Below are 7,879 nucleotides of genomic sequence, written 5' to 3'. Positions count from 1 at the left end.
GCAATCCCCACCACCACCACCTGGATGCACACAAGAGCCCCAGAGCTGGGACAGCCTGGAGATGCCCAGTTCAGGGACACACAGCAGAGATGCTCCCCTCCCAGGAGCCAGGTCCCCATTTTAGGGGATGCTCGGCACAGTGTTTGCTGCCTCCAGGGCTCCAACCAAGCCACCATGGGCTGGTTGATCCCTCCCCACACAGAACAATCCCCCCATTCCCCTGATGCCTCCAGGCCCCACACCCCAGCACCCCCAAAAGCCCCATCCCACCCTCCCAGACCATCTCCTGGGGCATGGAGCTGCACAAGCCACTGCCAAAATAAAAGTGTCACCAAGGTGAAGAGCATCCTATGGCCATTGGGGTCCATATTCACTGCTTGAAGCTGTGACAGCTCCACTCCCAGGCACAGCCCATCAGGAAACCTCAGCTGCAGCCCCAGACACTCCTTCCAGAAGGAGGGAAGGAGAGGAAGCTCTGGGAGCTTTGGTTAACAGCAGTGCCAAGGACACAAGGGACACACTGCCTGTGAGGACACCAGCCCTGCTGGCCCTGCTTTCCAAGAGCCTGTCCCACAGGGCAGTGCTGCTGCTTTCTGCCTCAGTTTCCCCACCTGTGAACCCATTTAAGCCCTTGTGCTGACAAACCCAGTCCTCCCCCCATGCCATCAAACATTCATTGATGGTTTTATTTTCCTATAGAAGTGTGAGAGCCACAACCCAGCCCTGAGGCCCACCCCTGGCAAAAGCTGAGCAGCTCTGCAGCACATCTCAGCCCCACAAGGTAAGGAGAGACAGGAGAGGCTCTCTCCAAATCACTCCCTGTGTCCCCAAATCCCAGCTCACAACAAACCTGCCCAGGATTTATTCCCAGATCAGTCAGACCATGACAGACCTCCTACCTTTATGGGGAGAGGACATCCTGGGATGGTGCTTTCCCTGCACTAGATCAGGGTGGGTAACTTTTTTTCTCCATATCATTTCTGGTTGGGGGCAGAGCCATGACCTGACCTCCCCTGGAAGGGGTGAGAAGAGGGATGAGAATGCCAGCCCCCATTGTGTCCCTGGGGTGTGGGAGGAGGATGAGCTGCTCAGCCAGGGCTCTGCAGAGGAGGGAATTCACTGCTCACAGCTTCCCCATGGCTTTTGCACCTTGGAGGTGAGAAAGCCCACGGGGCAAGGACAGGAGGAACATCCACACCCTTGACCAAGGGCCTTGACCTGAGCCCTGTCCAGGAGAGACTGTGTCTGAGACCACAGAGACTGAGGCCATGGGGCCATCAGCCACGTTTGTTCCTATACCCCTGTCCCAAAGAGGAGCCAAGTGGTGAAACCTTCCAGACTCAGCAGATCTTGTTGGTCCATTCAGCATCTCAGGAGCTGAGCACTGTCCTGGGGATCAGCCCTGAGCTTTGCTGCCAGACAGCCAAGGGACAGGGATGAGAACAATTCACCCCAGCTATCTGCTTACCAGCAAGGAGTCTTCTGACTTCAGCACCCAACATCAAAGCCAGGAACTCTCTCCAAAACTGATGCTGAAGCAGGTGTACACTTAATAACGAAGATGGGGGTGTTTCATTTGTGATGAAACCGACCTCCTTATTCTCATCTTTTTTTGAAAAATGAGGAAAACTTCTTCCCTGGAATGCAAAGAAGAGCAGTCTCAGAAAATGCAGAGCAGGAGCCCAGCCAGGGTCTCCTGGGTTTGGGGACAGGGCTGTGCTTCTGGCAGCCTTTGGAACAGCAGCTTTCCTGGAGGATGAAATAAAAGCTGTAAATGTAAAGAGCTGATGCACTGAGGTGATCTCTCCCTGCTGTGTCGGGAGCAGCATCGCTCTCTAGCTGCAGCACGGATCATCTCCTCCTCTGCTCAGCACTTCAGATGGATAGAAAATTTTCCCTGGCTCTTGTTCTGTTACTAGAGACAATCCTGTGGTGCTGCTTAATGGAACACCAGAGCAGGACAAAGCAAGGACACCAAAGCATCAGCAAAGGGGCTGGTCCTCAGCCAGGTGCCCATGTGCCATGAGGATGAAGCCCAGCACCCAGGAGCTGCAGGCAGCCCCACACAGGGATGCTTGTGGCCAAAAAGCCACCAGTCTGGCAGAGAAAGGCTTTGGTGCACTCCAAATCCGATGCTGCTCTGACTCTGTCACCTCTGGAGGTGGCCAGAGCAGAAAATATAAGTTGTTTTTCCAGAACACTTTGGATCATGGTCACTGCAGAGCACACAGATCCAGGCTGGGCAAGGGACAGGCAGTGAGCTCTGGGTGCAAAGTTATTGGGAAAGATCATATCACTTTTTACAGGGTCTGCTGCACCCCAGAGTGGCCAAGCTGCCACCTTACTGCCCATCAGCTGAGCCACAACACAACCACCCAGGGATTTCTCTGGTTCCTGTAATGATTTTCTAGTCCCCAGGTCCCTACTCTCACCCTCTCAGCTGCTGCTTTTTGGGGTCTTCCATGCAAAAGCAGCTGCTGGTCTGCATGCTGCAGCACACATTTGGTGTGACCCCTCTGCATGCTGCCCCTTGCAATCAGATGATCCCCTTCATGGGTCACAGGAGATGGAGGTCCCTGGGTGCCATCTGCATGCAGAGGGGAGCAGCAGCATTCGGGGCTTCTTTGAGGCACAAACCCAGTGAGATGCTTGCAGCCTCACAGAGCTCCAGACACCGTTCCTGCCTCTGAAGAGCCCTGTGAGCCCAGCCCTACCAAATGCTCTGCCTTGCCCTCGGGGGACACTTCCCTCTCTGCTTCCATTCCCTGTTCCAGGTACCTTTTGCACGTCTTATGTTCTGTCAATCTGCAAACTCTTGAGCTCCCCTCGGGGGAGCAGACCGGCAGCCAAACCCCATCCTCGGTTTCTGAGGGCAGGCAGAGCCCTCAGCATCACCCAGGATTTGGGCCACGCTGGTTTGGGATCCCCTGATCCCGAAGCTACTCACCCAGGGCAGTTCTGAGCGTCTCCCCATCCATCCCACACCGGAGGCACAGGGAGGTGCTGGGCCAGCAGATGCCTGCCCTGGCTAGAAATTGCCCTCCTGTCTGCTGAGAGAAAGGTTGCCAGAGCCGGGGTGGTTTGCAAGGGACGAAAAGGTCGAGGGGAGTTGCAGTCCCCTCTTCAGACTGGACCAGCTGTAGTTTGGTATCTGCAGAGATGGAAATCCATCACGACATTGCCCTCTGCTGGTAATCCCTCCCAGGCAGCCTTTCTTTCACCACATCTCCCCAAAATATCTTGGGGAACTCCACTGCCTCTGGCTGCTCACCTGAGCACCCCCAGCACCAAACCCCAAAGGCACCACTGAGGAGCTGGGCCAGGAGGACCTTCATAGAATCATCAGGGTTGGAAAAGACCTCTAAGATCATCATCAAGTCCACCCTACAACCCCTGTACACTAAACCATTCACTGCAGCTCTTCATTTACCCACCTTCTGAACACCTCCCCGGGCAGCCTGTTCCAATGCCTCAGCACTCCTGTGGATCACAGAACCACAGAAAGTCAGGGGCTGGAAGGGACCTGGAGAGATCCTGGAGCCCAACCCCTGCCAGAGCAGGGTCCCCTCCAGCAGTCCCACAGAACACATCCAGGTGGGATTTGAATGTCTCCAGGGAAGGAGACTCCACACCCTCCCTGGGCAGCTGTGCTGTGCTCTGTCACCCTCACAGGGAAAACTTCCTAATATTTGTATGAAACCACTTAAACTCCAGTTTATAACTGCTGAAGAAGGTTTTCCTCCCCTGGTGGAGCTTTACCCTATTTCCTCTTGTCCCATCAGTGGTCACCAGCGATGAGGGCAGTGTCTGCCTCACCACCACCTCCTGTCAGGGAGCTGTGGGGTCTCTCCCCTCAGCCTCCTCTTCTCCAACCTGAACAACCCCAGTTCCCTCACCTCTCCTCATCAGACCCCTTCTCCAGACCCCTCTCACCTTGGTTTCCCTTCTCTGCACCCTCTCCAGCACCTCCATGCCCTCCCTAAGCTGCAGTGCCCAGTGCTGCACACAGAGCTCCAGCTGTGGCCTCACTAAGGCAGATACAGGGCCAGGGTCACCTCCCTGCTCCTGCTGGACACACTTTTCTTCAGGAGAAAGTTCAGAAGGAGTTGGCCTTCTTGGCCCCTGGGTACTCCCATGTTCAGGCAGCTGTCTGAAGTCTCCAAGTTTTCCTGCAGAGCTGACTGCTGGGTGTCCAGAACAGCAGCCCAGGCACTGCAGAAGGGGACTGGAGCACTTGAGGGGCTGATGTCAGTTTGGGGGAAACAGGAAGCTAAAAATTAAAGAGGGGGGAAAAAAAAAAAAAAAAAAAAAAAAAAAAAGCAAGCTGTTTTCATTAATAGTTGACACCCAGTGAGGCTGTCACAGCTTTAAAATATTGGAGGGGTTGGTGCCTCCCCCAGAAACTCAAGGGAAGAGATGGGAAGGGTCAGCAGGAGCTCCCAGAAAACTTTGCCTCCAAGTGTCCCAGCAAGAGGTGGCACAGCAGTGTTTGGGTTCTGCAGGCAGAGAGGACAGGACACCCCCAGGCAGGAGGACAAGGGGTTTTCTTGATAGCCCAGCCTAAGCCCCCTGGTACACGGGATATTTGGGATCCTCAAGCCAGGCTGCTGCCTACCCAGGACCCCAAAAAGCCCTGAAAGTTCAGTTCCACCTAACCCCAAAGCCACCTTCTCCCTGTGACAATAAGGAGCTCCTGGGGGTGGCTGTCCCCAGCTGGGGATGGGAGTGGTGAAGGTGGCTGAAACCTCTGATAATGCCCCAAAATGTGCCCTCAACATCCTGGCAGCTGACCAGCTCAGGAGATGTCCAGAGCTGCAGTGCCTGGAGCCAGGGAGGGAGGGGTCAGGGGGTGACTGTGAGCCTCAAGATCTTGAAGATATCTGGAAAGCATCCTTCCTGCCTGAAATTTAAGTCAGAACTCCTTTATTTGGCCCGGGGCAGAGCACAAGCTGAATGTGAGGAGGATTTAGGGTTCGGGGGGAAAGAGTTTTCCAGATGAGCAGAGTGCAGTTTTGTCTTAAGAACCGAAATAATGATAAAAATACCTAGCAGGGGAGCAAAGGACTGTTGAGTACAGCACAAAAAATGCCAAATTCCAGATCCTTTCAGCAGAGCCATAATGAAATGGTTGAACTTATTACATTGATTAGTAGTGTTACACCTCTTCAGTGAGAAGAAACTCCTTCTTCTAGGCAGGCTAATTTCATAAATACACCACATTCAGGGGCCTCAATAAGCTGATCAGTGCTAATGAGATTTAAATACACGTCTGTAAAGGGATTAGAGTTGCAGCTGGTGATGGCATCTCTGGAAATGAAGCCACATTGCCATAGCAACTCAAGGAGCTGTCACCAACCAAGGGTACCTGCAGGGGTGCAGAGACAGCAGCATCTCCAGAGGAGCCTGGAGGGATGGGCTGCCTGGGCAGAGAGGCCATGGCCAGGCAGTGCCTGGGGGGGCTCTGCTTTTTGGGTGCCCCAGGCTGTTCAATACTCACCTGGCACCAGTGACATGCAGGGTGACAGAGGTGGTCCCAGGACCTCAGGGCTTGGTGTGCTACAGGGATTGTGGCTGGGAATGGAGGAGCTGAAGCATCACAGGAGCATCTGATGGGTTTCTGTGGTGAGCTTTAACAGAGGTTGCAGGCAGGGTGGGGCCAAGCTAGAAAAGAGGAGGAAGAAAGGAGAAGCACAGAAGCAGCTCAGCCCAGGCTATGGCCTCCAGGGCCAGGCTGCCCAGAGGACAGTGATTCTTCAGTGCCAAAACACATTCTGACAGCCTTAAGACCTCCCCAGCAGCAAGGCTGGCAGGGGATGCCAGCTCCAGGGGAGGCACAGCCCAGCATCCTGGCCACCCACATCAGCTGCTCCTGAGGGGCACAGCCTGGTGGTACCCATCCCTCTATCCCTCCCTGCACCCCCCCGTTCATCCATCCATCCATCCATCCATCCATCCATCCATCCAGAAAGCACAGCACAGCAGATGAGTTCAGAGCTTGAAGGAGAAAACCAGAAGCAGAAGCCACTGGGCAGTGACAGTGGGGGGGGAAGCTTCAAGGTGTTGCTGGGGGAAGCAGGGTTACTTTGGCAGTGAAATAAAATCAGCTATCCCCCAGCTAGGTCCCAGGTGGGGCTGTGGGAGCTCTACAGACACAGGTTAAGCTGACCCAGAGCCATAAGCCCCTTCCAGCTGGTGCTGAAGCCAGGTCTGACCCCACCATCAGGGACAGAGGCCACATACAGCAGGGACTTCCCCAGACACAGCTTTGCCAGATGGCACCCAGTGCTTCATCCCTGCTGGATGTGAAACACTCCAACTCTGGAGAAGCCAAACAGCTCTTCCTCCCCCCACTCTGGAGCTCTTCTCCTCACTGACACCAAGTTTGCCACAGAGGCAGTAAGAGCAGAGCACGGAACAGCTGTGGGATGTTTTGTGGCAGCAAAGGCTTTGGCCCAGATCCCCCTCTCCCACCCTGCAGGAGAAGTGAGGATAAGGGTCTGACAACTTTATCCTGAAGTCACTTGCCCTCAAACACTCCAAATACCAAAAATAAAGATAGTTTTTAGTGAGGAAATTGTTTCCCACTGCACCCCAAGATGGTTCCCTGGTGTGCTCTGGACCCAGATGGCCCCACACAACACACTGCCTGGCTCCTGCTGCCTCCACCAGCCTCTGGCTCAGCTTTTGCAAGTGCTTTTTTGAGTGTTCATTCTGTTCTAAAAGTACCAAAGCAGATGCTTGGCATGAGTAAACTTCTAGTGGCCACCATGCAGCCATGCCCTGCCCGACTCCCCCAACCCAAACATGCAGTATAAATACAGAATGCTTCCCTGCCACTCCTGCTGAAGGCACTGTGCTGCCCTGAGGTCAGAGTACAAATCCCAAGTCCTGGATTCTCCTCCTGCAGAGCAGAGATCCCAGCCAGCCCCTCTGCACAGGGCTGAAGGCACTGTAAGCAGCACTGAGGCCCATCAGCCCAGACTGTATTTTCACCCTGCTTTAAATGTGTCAGTCCCAACACACAGAACATCACAAGGAAAAACACCAAGGATTAACCACAAACTGAAAATCCCTGGATCCCGTGTGTTTGCTTACCTCCTTTAACACCTAACAGCAGCTCTATGACAAAAAACAAAACAAAATACTGATCCAGATGGACATTAAATTGCCTGATGAGGGCAAGTGAATTGAGAGCAGATTCCTAGCAGGACCTGACTGCTCCTCCAAGGAGGGTTAATGCTGGGCAGTGAGTGCACAGCCACAGAGCTGCTGCCTTCCACACTGCATCTCTGCTCCATTCAGGTAAGTTCTGCCCACAGAGTGAGTCTGAGCAAGGCAGAAAAATATTCTGCTCTAAGCATTTTAGCTATTCATTAATGTATATCAAATAATTCAGTGATATTCAAAGCAGAAAGGTGTCCAGTCCTCAGGCATACTAATAAACTGTAGTATTAAGAAACCATCCCATCATTGGTTTAAATAACCAAAAAAATCAGGTTGTAAGAAGAAGCTGTCCAGTTGCCTGGCTAAAATTAAATAGGAATCATGACACACACTCACTGCTGCATTTTCTTCTTGCTGTGCAGAGGAGCTTCTTCCTTTAGTTAAAGCAATTGGCTAAATGAAGAGGAAAGAAACCCCAGCCCAGGAAACAGCTGGGTTGCCAGGTGGTGCTTCTGTCACTGTTTCTGATCTTCTACATCAGTAACCCTAAAAGCATTAACAGTGCTTACAGGATTGCTTTTTCCTCTCCCAGCTACACCTGAACACTTCTTTTAAGTGCATGTGAGAAGCTCAGCTGGAACTCCTGGAGTACAACTACTTTAAAATACATTTGTTAGCACAGTGCACAAGTATCCTTTTATGACAAAGGAAGCCA

The sequence above is a fragment of the Calypte anna genome, chromosome 20 (assembly GCF_003957555.1).
Source record: "Calypte anna isolate BGI_N300 chromosome 20, bCalAnn1_v1.p, whole genome shotgun sequence".
Classification (NCBI taxonomy): domain Eukaryota; kingdom Metazoa; phylum Chordata; class Aves; order Apodiformes; family Trochilidae; genus Calypte; species Calypte anna.
Note: the sequence above shows the minus strand (reverse complement) of the source record.